Genomic DNA, 18,351 nt, shown 5'->3' with positions numbered 1-18,351 from the left:
TCTGACTTCAGCTCGGGTCATGATCTCATGGCTTGTGAGTTTGAGCCCCGCATGTGACTCTGTGCTGACAGCTCAGAGCCTAGAGCCTGCCTCGGATGCTGTGTCTCCCTCTCTCTCTCTCTCTCTCAAAAATAAACATTAAAACAATATTTTTAAAAGAAGGGGTCTTAAAAAGAGATGAATTGATCACTGAAGGATAGGATTCTGAAGTGGAGGAACTTTGGATGGGGCCAAGCAGTGTGAGAGACAGGGAAGCCCGGGTTGGGGACACAGACTGAACAAAGGCACAGGTGCAAGAATAGACAAGGCCTGAAATGCTCCAGTGGTCACACTCTCTGGCTGTGGTGGAGGAGCTGGGCAGAGAGAAGTTCCAGCGGCCCAGGCAGATGCAGGTCATACTCGCAGGCGGAATGGTGGAGTTCAGGCTGAGCTATGTGGGTAGTGGGGAGCTCTTGGTGAGTTTCGAGCAGGAGAGAAATAGGGCAGTGACGTGTGCACAGACATGTTTTAGGAAGATTCATCTTGTTCCTCCCATCTTTGTTAATGTCAACCAGACTCAGGAAGAACAAATGTCTGATGGGGATGTATCCTCCCAAAGGTATACAGTTGGTTCCTGCACTCACTTTCCGTGTTTCCATCTGGGGACATTTTCTGGCCACAAGTGAGGCAGGCCGGAAGTCATCCCAGAGACAACCCTGAAGCATCAAGGGAGAGCAGTTGATGGTAAATTCCCCAGCCTGCTGGCCTCCGGGGGACAACTCCGGGGGGGATCGTCCCCGAAGTTTTTCAGTAGTCCCTGTGGCTTTATGTCTCAGTTGTCCCAGTGATAATCTGCTCACCAACAAACACACACTTCACTGGTTTTTTCCTCTGTCATTTCTCCACTCCCTCACAGTGCTTCCTGGGATCCCCTTCCAAAGAAACTACTTGCTCCCAAATCCTTGTCTCAGGCTCTGCTTTGGAGGGAATCCAAACTATGACACTAACCTCCCACTTTCTCCGTGTCTGCCCCCAGTCTGCTGAAAACTCCTGGAGAAAGCAATTCTGGTAGCTCTGTGTTAAAATTTGTGTTCGGTGACATCAGATGCAGAAATAGACACGGAGGAAAATTCATCTGGGAGTATAACAGCCAATGGGTTCAACCGAGGCAAAGCTGGAGGCAGGGAGGCCAGCGGGAGGCCATCACCCTCAGCCCTCTCAAAGAAGCCCAGAGCGGGCTGGAGGTGGCTGTGGAAAACAGTCAGGAATTGGTGATTATTTCAGATACAAGATCGTATGTTAACCACACACGAAACTTGTATTTTGGAAGGCAGGGCCGAGATAAACGCTATCTGGCTTCTGTATTCAAGCAGAGCTCTTCATCAAAGGAAACGGAAACATTTGCCAGTTGAAGAATGGAAAAACCGCACATGCTTATCTGCCAGAGCTATTTTGCTTATAGACGATCTAACATTAGTCCAACAGTGGAGGTGACTTTCCATACTCGCCCTGCCTCCTACCACCTTCTTTGAGGCATCGAATGCTCCACCTACTTCCTCTTCATTTTGTCTCGGCGAGGACTCTTGTTTGTATCTTTGCCTTGTTGCTTTATGACTTTTGGGTTTTGTGTGTGTGTGTGTGTGTCCCACTGAAATATGTACCAAAGTCCTCCCTGTTGCCTTGGTAAATCTGTATCTGGGAATAAACCAAACAGGGAAAAAGGTTTCTACTAAAATGTGTTTGTCACAGTGTTATTTTTAAGAGTCGAAGATTGAACATATCCAGCGTCCTTTAGTAAGGGAATGGCTATATAAATGAAGGCAATTCACTCAAAGGAAGAGTGTGCAGTCATTAGAAAACCGTGAAAACTGGGCTCCCTCATCTCCTCCTCCGATGGAAATGGAGAGAAAAGGGAACTTTTAAGAATGTGGGTTGGGTAGGGCTGCCTGGGTGGCTCAGTCTGTTAAGCATCTGACTTCAGCTCAGGTCATAATCTCATGGTTTGTGGGTTCGAGCCCCACACCAGGCTCTGTGCTTTCGGTGCAGAGCCTGCTTGGGATTCTCTCTTCCTCTCTCTGTCCCTCCCCCACTTACACATGCTCGCCCTCTCTGTCTCAAAATAAATAAGCCTTAAAAAAAAAGAATTTGGGTGGAAATTTCAGTGTTTCTTTTTGGTACAGATGAGGAAGTGCTAAGCAGAGGCAGAAAACCCAGCAACAGACACTTTTCTTGGGCCCCCTTTCTAGCGAGGCACTAACTGGAAGGAGCTAGTTATGACTACTGGCTATGTGGGGAGAAGCCTTGAAAATATCACAGGAAAGAAATTCCATTTTTCTGCTTAGAGGCTCTATGCTGTTTGTCCAAATCATGGCTACCCTTGTGAGATGCGTGTGTGTGTGGTTTTGTCTGACAGGCCCCTGGTGGCACTTTGGAGACTTATAAATGTGTAGATGGCAGCAGTGGGATGCATTGTGAAGGGAACTTGCTTTCAAGGTCCCACCTCACAGGAATAGAACTGTGGGGTGGAGTCCAGAGCCCTCCCCTCCTTGACTCCCAGAATTGGGGTGTCACCAACCACAGGGGAGCACCTGCTGAAGCTCCCAGAAAGTCTCCCTGGCTGAAGACTCAGGGAGAGAACTGACTGCTCAGGCAGGGGTGAGGGGTGGGGAGTAGTGGCCAGGACAGGGTATGACAGGGTGGGTTCCTGTGGGTCACGGTGGGATTTTCTTTTTTGTCGTTTTTTTAAATTTATTTATTTACCTTGAGAGAGAGAGAGAGAGAGAGAGAGCATGGGCAGGGGACGGGCAGAGAGAAGGAGAATCCCAAGCAGGCTTTGTGACATCAGCATGGAGCCCGACACGGGGCTCGATCCTAGGACCCTGGGATCATGACCTGAGCCAAAATCAAGAGTCGGATGCTCAACCGACTGAGCCACCCAAGTGCCCCAGAGTGGGATTTTTCCGAAAGGTGCTTCTAAGAATTCTTTTGTCTGTGGGCACCTGATACTCAGCCTAAACCAGCCTAAGGAAAAGGGACGCTTTTTGGCTCATGTGATGGGGCAGACAGTGACATAGCTGCTCTGTAGTTTCACTGACCCAGGGGTCAAGCAGTGTCTTCAGGCCCCTCTCTCATCCTCCCCCCGCCCCTGCATCGTGTGTGGTGTTCTCGTTGGCTCGTCCTACAGATAGGCCCTTCCGCTAGGTGGGAAATACTCCTCAGGCACCTTCTGACTTGTTACTTCAATTACCCTAGACAAACTCAGAGAATCCTGAGGAGAGAGAGTTCATCTTTCTTTTGTATCAATACATATAACTCCCCAGGAAGGACTACGACTGGCCACACTTGCGCCACATACCCAGCTTTTGGACCGGCCACTGTGGCCAAGAGGATCGCCCAGATCTGGGTGACATGGCCATTTCCGTGGCCGGGGCGGGGTCATCGTCCTGCAATCAGCGGCCACCCCAGAATGACCTATTTGGAGTAGGGGAGGAGCAGTCCCCCAAAGTTAGGAGGAATAGTGTTATCAAGAGAGGGAGGCATTCATTCCCCTTGGGCTGTGGGGAAAAGTCATATTTCACATACAACTTTGGTTTTCCAATCAGCCTTATTCCTAGTCCAAATGACAACTTGTGCAAGTCAGAAAAATTAGCCTTGTCCTCTGGACAGTTTGCTACCATCTGCTAGACAATTATCATCTAAAATACATGAATCTATAATGATTGCAAACGTGATTGGTGCCCAGAATTGTACAGTAGACAACCCGTACAACTGAATGCAGCAGCCCTCCCCCTCATATATTACAATTCCCTTCAATTACTTCAATCCCTCATTAAAGTCGTTCTTACCCCCACAGAGCTCTTGGCAGGGCCCAGGCAGAGACCAAAAGGGAGGAGCCATATATGGGAATGACAGCTGCCTGCCCACCACCTCTCCTCAGTGCCCACGGACAGGGAGGACTGTGCTACCAAGGGGACAGTAGCCAGCAGCAAAGCAAACTGGAGCCATGGCAGGGCCCTGAGTGATGTCAGGGACCCCAAGGAACAGTTCTGGGGAGACAACTTGGCAAGGATGAGACAAAACGTTTGCTTTTCCTCTGAGCGCTAGAAGAAGAAGATCCTTGCAAAGAAAAGGCAGGGGTGACCAGACACCTGGATTACGTTAGCAACAAAACTACACGGCAAATGTGTGTCAGGAAAGGTCAGCGAGCAGAGCAGGATAAGAACCATGCACAGAGAACACCAACGCTCACACCTGTGGGTTTGGAAGACGAACCTCTGAGGGTGTGAAGTGACTCACCTGGAGCGAGACGCGGGAAGTCCGGGCATAGCAGGAACTTTGCAAGCCTCAGCCAGGCCTGGCCTTCAGGGAGGGGCTCCAGGAGGCTGCGGGCTGTGTCCACAGAGGGTCTCTGGGAGGAGAGAGGCCACCCAGCCTCCAGGACTGAGGGGGACCACTCCTCAGGCCTCCCTGCGCCCCTCACAAAGGCCACGCTCTGTCCTGGGCTCCGCGCAGCTGGAGAGCTGGCTACCAGAAAAGATGCTTCAGGGATGGTTGTGGGAGAGTGGGTGGGGGGAGCCTCGCCGGGAGCTTTGGGGTTCTCTTGTCCTCCTGGGGCAGGCGCTTGAGCTGTGAGACGGGTCATTTCACAACAGCTCCACTAGGGGTCACCACAGACCCAGAAAGGAGGGGGGAGGGGGGCTGAACCAATCTCAACCTGCCCCCCACCCTTTGTCCCCTCCCCAAGTTCTGAGGGACAGATGTCTAGCCAGTGGGATGGTGGGGGGGGGGGTGGTGGGATGGCGGGGTGGGGGGGTGGGTAGTGGCGGTGGAGAAATGACCCTTGAGACTGCTGTGTTGTCCAGCTAAGAGCTGCGTGTGTGTGTGTGTGTGTGTGTGTGTGTGTGTGTGTGTGTTTGGAGGTATGTGTGTGTGTGGGATGTGAGGGATGTGTGTATGTGTGCTGTGTTTCGGTGTGTATTTGGGTGTGGGGGGACGTGGGTGTACAGATAGGCAGACACTTGATGAAAGTCTCACGATCATAGGTGCACACGGGTGGCCCTGGGTACGCGTGAACAGGAGTGTGGACGTAGACAACAGTACGGATGTAAGTAACATGCGTGGAAATGCGTGAGTGCATGAGCGTGACCATGGGTATGGGCGTGTGCGCACACAGACGGACACTTGATAAAAGTTCACGCCCAGGGTATGCGACGTTTGTGTTCACCCGGCTGTAAGTGTACAAGTACACGCACGAGCCTGGTGTGAGTGTGGGAGTGTGTCTGCGTGAGCAGTAAGCCCGTTCGGGAACAGGTGTAACACGCAGTGCAAGTGTTTGTGTGCACGTGTGGAGGGTGATTTACACGTATGGCTGAGCGTGTGTGTGTGTGGCATTTGCGTGGGGAGGGGGCACACCCACAGGGCGTACCGGAGCAAGTGTGCGTGTGCCCCCCGGACTCCTGGCAGTGAGTGTGAAAGGAGACTGACACAGAGAACCAGCCCTGTAAGCTCGTCAAGGGTGGGAAAGGACCTGCGTGAGTGGGCTCATACGCGTGCCCCGCTGTGTGTGCGCATGTGCGTGTGCGTGTGCACACGTGTGAGTGGGAGAGTGTGCGGCCGGCCCAGGCTGAGCCTGAGCACACCCGGTGAGGGAAGCGCGGCCCAGGCTCCCACCTGAAGATTGGCCCAGTCCTCAGGTTTCACTCATGACCCTGTGACATCAGCGGCAGCAGCTGTCCCCGCCGCCCGGCCCCCCGGCCAAGTCCCCCAGAGTCCCAGCCCCAGCCGGAGGTGGGCACGGCACTCCAGGCTCGGCTGCAAGCGCTCCGCTCCTGTCCGGCAGTGAGTACCGCACCCCGCCCCGGCCGGCACCCCAAGGGCAGGCCACCCCAAGGAGCGGGGCACCCTGGCCCTGTGCCCAGCTGGCTTTAAGGAAGTCACCACTTCGCTCCGGGCACCGCTGTCCTCCTGCCCACACCGGGCCCTGCTCTGCCCCGGCCTGTGCCTTGACCCTCTGGCCCCAAACTTGCCTCTCGTGGCCCCGTCCTCTGCCCTCTGTGCCCCTGGCTGGCTGTCTTTGCTCTGAGCAAGGGTCCTTGCCCTGGTCACAAATGGCCCAGTGGCGAAGGCTCGGCTCCAGACGAGCACAGGGTGACCCCGGCTGAGTTTCTTCAGGAGGGGAGAGCAGAGGAGCCAAAACAGCCTGTTCACAGTGGCGGCTCAGCCGGTTCACAGTGGCTTGGAAGGCAGGGCTGTGGGGGGAGGAGAGCGGCGGGAGGCCGGGTGGGGGGTGGTGGCGGCTCCTTTGCTCTGCTGAAACAGGAATCTTCGAGATGCCAGCAGAGGACACGTCTCGGGCTGTACCGCCCAGGCTCTGCCCACCGCCCTGGCCTCTCCCGGCCGGCCCGTGGCGCGCCAGGCTCCCTCCCTAGACAAGTAAGGAAGGCAGAAAGCCTGGCGCCAGGGGAAGAAGATGGGGCCACGGCACTGAGGGGATTCTGGGGGATTCTGGAGGGGACTCGGGGGCCACAAGGCCGGTGCCAGGGCAGAACACAGCCCCCCTCCCTCTCCCTGCTGGTAGAGCCAGGAACTGGGGGCACAGGGAGGAGGGTGAGCAGTGGCTAGTGGAAGAGGCGGGAAGGTCTGAGCAGAGGTAGGAGAAGGGGTTTTGGAGGAGTGTGGTGTTGCTTATCAGAGGGGGGCATTTGTTCAAAAGACTGGGAGGTCCCTGCCCAGAGGGCCCGGGGGTGGTGGGGTGGTGGAGGCTTCTTGAGGCTTTCCAAGAAGGCGCTGGTGTGGCACAGAAGGCCTGAGCCCCTTCCCACTCCACCCAGTTAAGTACTGTGTCTCGCTGCCCCTCCCCCTGCTTGGGCACAGGGCCAGGTCCTGGTGAGGCCTCATGATGCCCCAGGGTGGGGAGGTGACCCTCCAGGTGGATACTAAACATGTCCCCCTCCCACCCATAACACTGGCAGCGGGGGGCCTGCACAGAAATAAATCACCCCAGAGCCTGGGAAGGTTAGAGCCCACAGGAGCCTTGAAGGCTGTTTAATTTAGCCTCTCTGGATGAATCAGCTTGAGGACAGTTAGCTAGAGACAAGTTTGGGGCCTGTCTGGTTAGTCTGGAGAGGGGAAGGGGCTGACAGAGAGGTGGGGAAGAGCCAGTGGTGGGCATTGTTGTCCCTCATCTATGACCAAGGCCACGACTGCCCCCAGGGCCCTGAGCTGAGCTAAGGAGACCCCTAGTGGTGGCAATGACCAGACACAGGTGGGGCAGGGCTGGGTTCGGGGGTAGAGAAACACTGGTTCTCCCAGGACCCTCCAGATTCTTCTGGGGTCATCCCCAGTCCCCTGCCCATGACCGGCAGCCTTACTCCTTATGGCCGTGTTGTGGACAGTTGTGGTTATCACACTAGTATTTGGAGCCACATCACGTTGTGTGGGCGATGCAGGGACCCAGACATAAAACACAATGGCACATTTCCATCTGCATCCCAGGCTTCTCTCAGGGGATCGGCTGGGATTTTTAGTGTGATTTTGGGAAGATAATTCCCAGGTGGCCCTGTCCTAGCCTGGCTCTGCTTGTCATATCTGGTTGGGAATCTGCCTGGAGTGGGGGCTCAGGACTCAGGGTCACCTTCCTAGCCATAGGCTGGTCTGAGTGTCAAGGGCTGCCTAGCAGGCTTACCTCACCAGGTTCTCTGGGCCCCAACCCCAGGCCCAGGCCAAGGGGAAGCCCCGAGTTCGATGCTGAAGGCACAAAACTCCTGGTCGGATGATGGGGGTGGTCCTGACAAAGTCCCTGCCTTCGGAGGCAACTCTGGCCACCAGAATAGAGAAAAGTGTAGATATTGGCGGGGAGGGGAGGGGGTGGCCCAACTGGGGGTGGAGTTCAGAGAAGTCTCCCGGGGCCAGGCATAGCCAGAGAGGAGAGAAGGGATTGGACTTCACAGAGAGGAGTAGAAAGGCTCTCTCCAGGTGACAGGAAAGAGATGCACTGAGTGGAAATGAAAAATCTGAGGCCTGAGGTTCCCCGAGAGCAGGTAGGGAGAAGCGAGGGGATGGAGCAGGTGGATGTCAGCAACCAGGGTACAGGTCATACAAACCTTCAGTTCCTTGACTCCTCTTGGAAGGTTCAGGCTCAGAGGGTCGTCACTCAGCCGAGGCACACAGCTAGCGAGTGGCGCCGATGCTGGGGCAGGGCTGGAGGTGGGGGGCAGAGCTGGCCCCTGAGACTGGGGGGGGGGGAGCGGGGGCAGGGGGGTTTCCAGTGGGCAGCCCTCGGGCTGGGGCAGGTGCCGGGCCTCCTGCAGGGGCCCCCAGCTCTGCAGTGGCAGAGAGAGACAGGCCATGGCCCCTAGTGGCTCCCGCAGGGGGTGTTTATGGGGCTGGGGGAATCCCAATTCCTTCCACCTCCACCACCCCTGCCCCAGGCCTTTCATGTGCTCTGGCCCCCATTCTGCCTCATCAGCAACAGCTATTTTTATTCCCTGCAGTTTTCAGTCAACAGCCATCGATGGGGGGGATGGGGCAGCAGGAGGAGCAGGAGGGGCTTGAGGAGCAGAGAGGGAGGGGGTGACAGAGAAGCCGCTGGACCCCTGGAAGGGCAGGCCGCCCCTGCCCCTCCGGTCTTGCTGCCCTCTGCCAGGAGCCCTAGCATGAACAGAAGGTGCAAATGCACAACGGTCACCAGACACCACTCCGTTTTTTAACTGGTTTGTGAAACCAGGTGCCCCTGCCCCCCTCCCCATCCCCACCAGGTAGGTGCTAGAAGGTCATGGTCCAGTTTAGACTTGGGTGGTGATATAGCTCAGTGCTTAAGAGCCAAGGGCTCTTTCGAGAGCCCCAGGAGCCGGGTTTCCAGTCTACGGCCTAAATAACCTCTGGCAAGTTACTTACTTTCTCCGTGCCTCAGTTTCCTCATCTGTCCAATGGAGTGTTAATAGTAGGACCGTGGTGAGGATTAAATGAGCTCATGAATGTGAGGTGCCCAGAACAATGCTTGGCAAGTAGTCAGGTCTCCGTAAGTGTTAACTAGTAGGTAATTATCACAGCTGTTACCAGGCTGTGACTCTGAAATCAATGTGGCCTCTTGGGGGTGGGGGTGGGGGTGGGGGTGGGGGGTTAACAAAAGGAGGGGAGGAGCCACAAAAGGTGGAGAAGGTGGGTCTGCCTGGCAGGAAGCGGGACGACCCTGTCTAGCTCTGGGCACATAGTTGGGAGGGGTTATATATATATTTTTTCCTATCTGGTCTCCCTCAGGTGAGGGAGACCCTTTTATAAAATGGACGGCAGACCCCCTTCCAAGAGGGTCTGCGGTTTATAGATGTTTGCCGTGAGGACTGTGAAACCAAAAGCAAAACAGAGTCCCTTTGCCTTATATTTTAGTAAGATCTGCTTGTGACTCTGGCCTTTTGGGAAGCCTGTAAGTTCTAGATTGGCCCAGTTTGGGAGAAAGAACTTTTATCAGGGTAGCTGGTGGGAAAACAGCCCTGGAGCAGTTTCTGGGGGAAAGCAAAGTTCTCCGAGGTAGTGACAGGGCCACGCTGGCTGAAGGGGCAGGGACAGTCCACCAGCCTTTCTTGTGGGTTTCCAGTTAGAGGCCAAGCTTCACAGGCAGCAAGCAAGGGGGCCACTCTTCCTGATGCTGGTGACCTTGATCCCCAGCCCCCAGGGCCTGGCAGGGCCCCCAGGGCCTGGCAGGGATGTGGGGACCTAGCGGGGAGGGCTCAAAGTTCACTGTAAGTGGATGGTGGGGGGTTGACGGAGGAAAGTGGGAGCCAGGTGGGCTCTGGTCAAGTTTTTTTTTTTTAATGTTTATTTATTTTTGAGAGAGAGAGACAGCGCGAGTGGGAAAGGGGCAGAGAGAGAAGGAGACACAGAATCTGAAACAGGCTCCAGGCTCTGAGCTGTCAGCACAGAGCCGGACACGGAGCTTGAACCCATGAACCGTGAGATCATGACCTGAGCCAAAGTCAGACGCTTAACTTACTGAGCCACCCAGGCGCCCCTGGCTCTGATCAGTTTTGAACAATCCTCTTGTTAGTGTCTCAGTGGACCCACAGAAGGAAAAAGCCTGTCAGCCACGGTCTGGGAAGGGTGAGGGTGTGGGGCAGAGAAGAGAATAGAGGCAGGCATCTCCCGGGGTAGACTGTAGGTGGAAATAGGCAGGGCAGGGGAGACAGGCATGTGTGCAGGGGGTAGATCTGCCCAAAGGTGGGTGAGGTGGGCCCAGATGTTCACAGGAGAGGGTGTGCACGCACAGGTTTTAAGGGTGGCATCCATAGAGCACTGGTGGTCATGCGTGCAGCTCCTTGGGAAAAGCCGAGCTAGCAGAGGGCAGGAAGCCCCAGGCCTGGCTGGAACTAATCAGCCTCCCCACCCTTTGGAGCAGCTGGGAAATGACTCATGGAAGTGATGCGTGTGTGTGTGTGTGTGTGTGTGTGTGTGTGTGTGTGTACAACTGGGCTGCAGAGGGAGTTAGGGGGTACATGAGGGTCGACTGGTGCAAAAGAAACCCATACCTCGAGGAAGTCTCTTTACCAAGCTGTTGACCTGTAGTCCCCATTCCCACAATTCTTGACACGAGGCCCCAGGAGACCTGAGTCTAGTCCTGCCAGGTGCCCACCCCAGCTGGTACATTTTAGGGGCTTGGCCCAAGGACCCCAGTCTGCCCTTTGAAGAGGACAGACAGGTGAGGGTCAGGCCAGCCCAGTTCCCCAGGGTAGTAGCCGGCACATGGATTTATGTCAGAGAGCGGCATTCAAATTCTGCCTCTGTCTTTGTTAGCTGGGACATTGCTGGACACTCAGGAAGCACCCAATGAACATACCCATGACTGCTTTTCCTCAAGAAATAATTCTGAAGCCTCCACCTCATGGGCCTATGCATGTCAGGATGCCGAGTGAAGCTACTGAGATTTGGGAGCCAGAGGAACCAACCTCCTTCACTCCTAACAGACTCTTCCTCAAGCTGACTGAGTTGGAATTCTACATCTTAAGATGAATTCCTTTGATTTGAGGCTCAGTCTTGCGAGGGTAAACCCACTCTTGGGCCTTTGCTTCTAGGAGAAAAGGCGTCTAGGGCCGCCGAAAGATGAGCTGGGAGGGGTTAGAAGGAAGGGGGCACAGCTCACAAAACCCAAACACAGTCCATTTGAGGATCTATTTCCCATTTGTGGGTTTTTACTTCATCTGGCCCCAAGCCGACCAGAAACACCCTGGGGGAAGGAAAAGAGTCAGGTTTGAGAGGAGGAGGAGGCAGTTTGGGGAAAACTAACTGATGCTTTTTGAGAGCTACTGGGGACGGGCAGAGAATGGATCTAATTGTGGGGGTGGGGGAGGGGCTGCTGACATATCCTGAACAACAAAATAACCTTGGCATATAGTAAGTACAAAATAAATGTGGCCACGCCTCTCTTTCTTACCCCTCGCGAAGGACACATAATTAGGTTGGTAAAATCGGGTGCCTAAAGAAGGAGGAGGCATGCGTTGATCCAGTGAGCCCCACATGGAAAGCGCAATCAACATTAGCCCACCCCTTGCCTAGAAACACCCCTCATGTGACCCTGATTGTTTCCGGAACTCTCGGGGCTCCTGAGTGTCCGGAGGTTTCCGCTCCCGGCTCTAGGCCTCCCTCCAAGACCTCTTGGAGCAGATTTCCTCTGCAGAGTATTAGATCAGGAGGGGAGGGCACCCGGGGTGACTTCCTCCAGGCCCCTGGCCTGCCAGTGCCTCAGCCCTAAGTGCTGGCAGAGAAATAATACAGCTACCCCTTTCCCATCCCCCCTTCCCCCAGACTGCCCCAGCTGAGAAAAAGCTGTGACTTGAGATTTGTAACTAGGGGGCATGGGGCTCTATTTTGTGTTTTGGAGCTGGGCCACATTAGGAATGCAGGAATTTGGGAAGGAGTCCACCCAGATGCCCGGTGCTGTCTTTGGCCAGGATAGAAAAAGTTTGATCTCTTTCAATCTCCCAGAAAGGTGTGAGTCTGAGCCCCCACTGCAGGTGAAGCTAAGGAGGGGTCTCCGCTGGCCACATGCAGCTCTAAAGTAGTCTTGTTTCCAATCCACAGAGAAACAAAACAGCCTAACCCTGGAATGCAGCTTTGCAGCAGATGAAAGGCATGGTTGGTTGGCAAGAGGCATGGTGACTGGGGCCCAAGGAAGGCCAGCAAGCCACCTGCCATCTCTGCATCCACAGGGATGCACCCTAGAGAGAACAGGGAAGGCTGTGAGGGGCAGGTCACATCTGTTCTCAGGCTGGTATGGAGAGCTTCTCACAGTGGTTTTCACATCTCAGGGTGGTACAGCATGGCTGATACTTATCGGAGGATTCCAGGCCAATACAGTGCAATTTGGTGGGTTTCTGGATGTTTGAAAGAGCCTCTTTGAAGGCATAGGTATCCTAGGAGAGAAGGTTCTAGAAGCATATGGTGGGAGCGGGGGGGATGGTGGTGATGGTGTCTATCCTGAGCTGTGTTTGGCCAATAATTTGGGACAGTCAGGATCACAGATACATAGCTGTGAGAGTGTTGAACTGAGAGGAAAAAAATCAAGATCTGATAGGCTTTCACAAAAGACTAGAGGTGAAGAGGTATAATGAACAAGGGCAACTTGTAGGATGTAAAGTCCTATACTTTGATTTATTTTAACCTTGCATCCTGAAACGATTATTAGTTTCAGTTTGTTTTTTTCAGTTCTTTTGGATTTTATACATAGACAATCATGTCATCTGTGAACAAACACAGTTTTATTTCTTCACTTCCAATCAGCATACCTTTTATTACCTTTTCTTGTCTTATTGCATTAGCTAGGACTTCCAATATATTTTGGAAAGGCGTGGTGAGAGGCAACATCCTTGCCTTGTTCCTGATCTTTATGGAAATCTTCTAGTTTCTCATCATTAAGTACTAGGTTAGCTGTAGGGTTTTTTTTTTTTTTTTTAATGTTTATTTTTGAGAGAGGCAGAGAGAGCACAAGCAGGGGAGGGGCAGAGAGAGAGGGAGACACAGAATCTGAAGCAGCTCCAGGCTCTGAGCTATCAGTACAGAGCCCAACGTGGGGCTCCAACTGACAAACTGTGAGATCATGACCTGAGCTGAAGTCAGACGCTTAACTGACTGAGCCACCCAGGTGCCCCAGCTGCAGGTTTTTTTGTAAATGTTCTTTATTAGGTTGAGGAAACTCTCCACTATTGCTGAGTTGTTCCTGTTTTTTTGTTTTGTTTTGTTTTAAATCATGAATGGGTGTTGGATTTTGTCAAATTCTTTTCCTGCATCTCTTTATATGATTATGCGGTTTTTCTCCTTTAACCTATTGATGTAATAGATTACATTAACTGCTTTCTTTTTCTTTTTTAAATGTTTATTTTTGAGAGGTGGGGAGGACAGAGGATCTGAAGCTGGCTCTGTGCTGACATCGGTGAGCCTGATGTGGGGCTCAAACTCACGAACTGCGAGATCATGAGCTGAACCAAAGTCAGACGCTCAACTGACCGGGGCACCCAGGTGCCCCAACTGATTTTCTAATGTTGAACGTGCTTGCACACTTGGGATAAATCCCACTCGGTTGTAGTGTATACTTCTTTTTATACACTGTTGGATTTGACTTGCTAATATTTTGTTTGGGGTCCACCTGGATTTAAAAGAGAAAAATCAATTGCACAACGTATAGGATGGGGGAAGATCTAATCTGACTACAGTTCATGAGGAGAAGATCAGGAGTGATTGTAAATGCCACCTTATGAGGAGGTGGCTAAAGAATGCCATCTTGGGATGAATGAATACAAAGGGTGTCTAGGCTGGGGAGAAAAGGCCTCTCTCTCTGTGGTCAGACTATATCTGGAATTGAGTGTTCCAATCTGGCAGCCCCACAGAGAAAGACAATGCTGGGCTGGACCTGCTCCAGAGAAGGGCCGCCTCACCCTCTAGCGTCCTTACTCTCGGCTCCCTGCCTATGGACAGCTGGCCCCAGCCTGGCTCCCCGACTCCTCACCCTTCTTTCCCCACCCTCACCCCTGTCTGCTCACCATCTCCAGGCCCCCAAGATGGCCTCACTTTACGCACCACTTCCGCCCAAACTTCCGTTTCAGTGCAGGTTCCGTTGGGGCTTCTCACTTGCTAAACGGGCTCTAGCCCTGGCACTCAGGGAGCTGGGTTTTATTCTTGGCATGGCCTCTCATTTATCACTCTCTAAAATTATCTTATTTGCTTCCCTATTTATTATCTGCCTCCTCCCTCTGGAATGCAAGCTCAATGAGGACAGGGAGTTTGCCATTGTTACATTCTAGCTCCTAGCACGAGCCCAGCACAGAGCAGATGCTCAAGAAATGTTGGTTGAATGAATAAATGCATGATCTAGGGTGGGGGTGGGGGGTTGCTGCTCCTCTCTGGGCCTCAGGTTCCCCATCTGTAAAATGAGGAAGCTGGACTCCTTGATCTCTTGGGTCCTTGCAACTCCAAGGTTCTTAAATTCCGTGGGAAGAGGTTGTGTAGAGCCCCCTGCAGGCCCTCAGCTGCCACATCTCAGGAACAGACTGGGGTGGAGACCAGAGTCTAATCTCTGGCTGGTGGAAGGAAGATTTAAGCTGTCACGTTGGCCCCGTTTACTCCAGGTTGTAGCTGGAAGAGCCACGTGGAGATGGGCCAGCATGACACCCAACCCATGCTATGGGGCATTGTTTTGCTTGTCCCTGCCAGGAAGCCACCATGCACATATCCCAGGAAACCTTTCATTCCTCCACTGGTGTCCACTGGAAATAGCACAGTTTGTCCTGTCTACTCTAGACATATCGAAAGGGTGGACACACTGCCCCATGTGAGGGGCTCTCCAGGGTTGCAGGGTGAAGTCCAGATGCCCAGGCCTGCTATAGCCAGCCAGCTGCCCAACCCACCTTCCCCCAATCCCTGAATAGATTCTGTGCCCCACAAAGACTGACACAAATGCATCTCCCTATGTCCTGCTTCTGTCTTTGTTCTGGCTGCTCCCTTTCCCTGGAGTACTATTCCCCTCCATTCCTCTGTGTTTATAACTTAAGCATCCTTTCAGGCCCAACTGAAAAGCCACATCTTTCCTTCTCTGACCTGGAAGTAGCCATTCATTCACCTGAACTTCCATAGCACGACGACCTCCCCTGTTTAGAGTAAGCATTGATTTCTCCTCATGTCATAGTTATATGTCCCCATGTCCCCTTTCCCCTAACTACCAGCTCTCAGAAAGCAAGATGCCCGACTGGTGCATCTTCGAGTCCTGTTCGGGGCTAGCTTAGCTTCTGGCTTATTAACAGGATGGATGGATGGATAAATAAATGAGCAAATGGATGAAACAATGAAACATATCGGAATCCATTTTAACTATGGAAAGGTCTGCATCCAAGTTTTCATCCGCTCATTCTTTCAGCAAACATGTACTGAGCGCCTACTCTGTGCCCAATCCTGGGACTGGGCATGGTGACCTAGACAGACAGTTCCTGTCCTCTTGGCATTTCAGTCTAGACAAATAAATTAGGCAAGTTACTTGTTTAAGTAATTACCAATTATGACATATGATGTCAAGGAAAATACAGAGGACTGTGATAGAGAGTAGAGAAGGAGAAAGCCACTTGGAGAAGAGACATTTGAGCCTAGACTGGGGTGGGGGTGGGGGGGGATAAGATGGAAGAGCCATGTGAAGAGGGAGGGGAGCACAGGGCCAGGTAAAAGCCAAAGGCAAGCATAAGCCCAGTGGTCCAGGTGCTGGAAGGAGGCCAGTGGGACTGGGGCAGAGGGAGCAGGGAAGAATCAGGAGACAGGGTGGAGAGGGAGACAGGGGCTGGATCCCCAGGGCCTTGTAGGCTACCATAAGACATTTAGGTCTTGTTCTAAGCACAACAGGAAGTTGCTGGAGAAATTTAAGCAGGAGAAACAACATGATTAGTTTCTTATTCTTAAAAGATCACTAACTGCTCTATGGAGCAGGTTTGCAGGGGGGCAGGGCAAAAGCAGTTATCAGGAAACAGGTTATTGTGAGAGCTTATTGTGATATGGTCTAAGGGGAAAAGGTGGAGGACGTGTATATTTTGGAGATGGTATTAATGGAACCTTGGATGGGCTGGACGTAGAAGGCGAGGAAAAAAAGAGCATTCAAAGAGGCACCCTGATATTTGACTGGAGGAACCAGATGGATGGATAGATGTTTTCTGGGTTGGGGAAGCCTGCAGGTTGGAACAGTTGAGGAAGGCAAATGTTTCATTCCAGATATCATAGGTTGGGATGCCTGTTAGCTATCCACACAGAGTGGTTCAGTAGGTAGTTGGATATATCAGTCTGGAGTTCAAAGGAGATGTTACGATATTCCTGTAACACAATTTACAGTCCTAAGAATGATGCCATCCAGACCCAGACTGGGCCCTGAGAAGCTTTAGAGATTGAAGAGAGGAAGAGGAACAAGCAAAGAAACTGAGAAGGAGCAGCCAGAGAGGTAGGAGGGAAGCCGTGGCTATGCTCTCATGGAGGCTGAGCGAGTAGAGGCTTTCCAGAAGGGGGCTGCAGCCAACTGGGTTGAATGCTTCTGAGAGGTTGAGGGAGGTGAAGACAGAAAAGTGTTCAGCAGACTTGGCAGCAGAGAGGGTGCTAGTGACTTGACAAAAGCCATTTCAGTTGAGTGGGGGAAATGGAAGCCAGGTTGGAATGGGTTAGAGAGCAAACAAAAGGTAAGGAAGTAAAGACAGCTGGTGTAGACACTTTCTAAGAAGCTTCTCCATGAAAGGAAATAGAAAAATAGGGCAATGGATGAAGGGGCATGAGACCGGGAGAGCTTTTGTCACCACTGCCATTATTTTCAAGATGGGAGATCCTGGTCATAGCCAGGAGGAGGTTCACAGTGGTAGAGAGAAGATAGCTAGAGAATGCGGTCCTTGGGAAGGCAAGAGGGGTCGGGGCTGAGCCCATGTGGAAGGCCTCGCCTTTGGTGATTCTTCTTCCAGTTTTGCGGGATGGTGAAGGCAAGGGGCCGGGCATGAAGATGGTTTTGTTGGTTAGATAGGGTGCGATGCTATGTTCTCATCGAAGACTGAGGCAAAGTCACCAGCTGAGAGCATCACGGGGAGGGGGGTGGTGGATTAGAGGAAAGAAGAGAAGGCATGGAATAGTTTTCTCAAAAAGTGGAAAAGCAAGAGGCGCCTGGGTGGCCCAGTTGGGTAAGCGGCCAACTTCAGCTCAGGTCACGATTTCACAGCTCATGAGTTCGAGTCCTGTGTCAGGCTCTGTGCCGATAGCTCAGAGCCTGGAGCCTGCTTCAGATTCCGTGTCTCCCTCTTTCTTTACCCCTCCCCACTCACTGTCTCTCTCAAAAATAAACATTAAAAAAATTTTTTTTTCACTATTACTTATGTGGGCTTTTCTTTTTTTTTTTAATATGAAATGTATTGTTAAATTGGTTTCCATACAACACCCAGTGCTCATCCCAAAAGGTGCCCTCCTCAATACCCATCACCCACCCTCAAAAAAAATTTTTTTAAGTGGAAAAGTGAGGTGAGACCATCAGAGAAACCTGCACTCCCCAGGGCAGAAGTGAGGATAAAGGTAGAGTTTGTAACCACAAAGTCACCTGTGAACCCAGCCAGGCCTGGTCTTTGCTCTGGCAACGTCCGGCTGCCCAGGGGCTGATTCAGAAACACAGCTGGGAGAGGGGGGCTGGGATTTCCCCAGGTGAGTGGAATGGAAGGAGAGAGAAGGCAAGAGTTGAAGGTATTTTCGAGGAGGGTTTATAAGGATGGCTCTTGTCATTGAGACAACACGTAGGGAAGTGAGGTCAGAGGGCTCTGTAGGAGAGGGAGAAAATGCAGAAAAAAAGGCGTGAGGGCAGGAAGCAGCCCAAGGATCACAGTGACAAGGGGCACTTGCACCTGAGGGTGAACTGAGGAAGGAGGTGGGGGGAGGGGATATCAGAGCAGATGTGGTCTCTGGTCATGATTTAGGTACAGGGTGTGCTTACAGGAGAAAGGGGCAAAGGTGGAGGGTTTCTCGAATTCATTCATTCATTCACTCACTCACTCACTCATTCATTCATTGACTCATTCAATAACCTTTTTGCTCCGTATTAGGCACTTTGGTGGTACAAAGAAGCAATCCATTCAGCCAGGGTGCCCAGGTAGGTTGAGTCTAGAAAGACTAAAGTTCTCTGGGGTGACAAAAAGAAGCAGTGTTCCAGGAGGCAAGCAGACCATAAGCAAAGGTGTGGGGGTAGGTGTGAAACAGCTTGGCCCATTTGTGAGGACGGACGTAGCATGGCCAGAGGATGGGCGCGTGTGGGGCAGGAGGAGGGGGTCAGGTAGGGATTGGATCGTGGCAAGCCTGGGGAGCCAGGTGGAAGGGTGTGGACACACTACTAAGCAGTGA

General features: G+C 52.6%; 1 protein-coding gene across 2 annotated transcripts in view; it reads left to right on the top strand.

Annotated features, from left to right (window-relative positions):
* Positions 1 to 4,863: 4,863 nt before the first annotated feature.
* The window catches only part of SCN4A (sodium voltage-gated channel alpha subunit 4), a 45,714-nt gene continuing 32,226 nt past the window's right edge, over positions 4,864 to 18,351 (top strand). The window contains exon 1 of one of the 2 annotated variants that reach the window (XM_078438301.2): positions 4,864 to 5,817. The gene's annotated coding sequence lies outside the window, so the exon portion shown is untranslated. Of the gene's footprint in view, positions 5,818 to 7,924; positions 8,019 to 18,351 lie in introns of those variants that run through there. The other variant, XM_081791091.1, reaches the window with a different exon arrangement.

Source organism: Panthera onca, chromosome E1, assembly GCF_046562875.1.
Source record: "Panthera onca isolate mPanOnc1 chromosome E1, mPanOnc1 haplotype 2, whole genome shotgun sequence".
In the NCBI taxonomy this organism is placed as follows: Eukaryota; Metazoa; Chordata; class Mammalia; order Carnivora; family Felidae; genus Panthera; species Panthera onca.
This window is presented reverse-complemented; position numbering and strand designations above follow the sequence as displayed.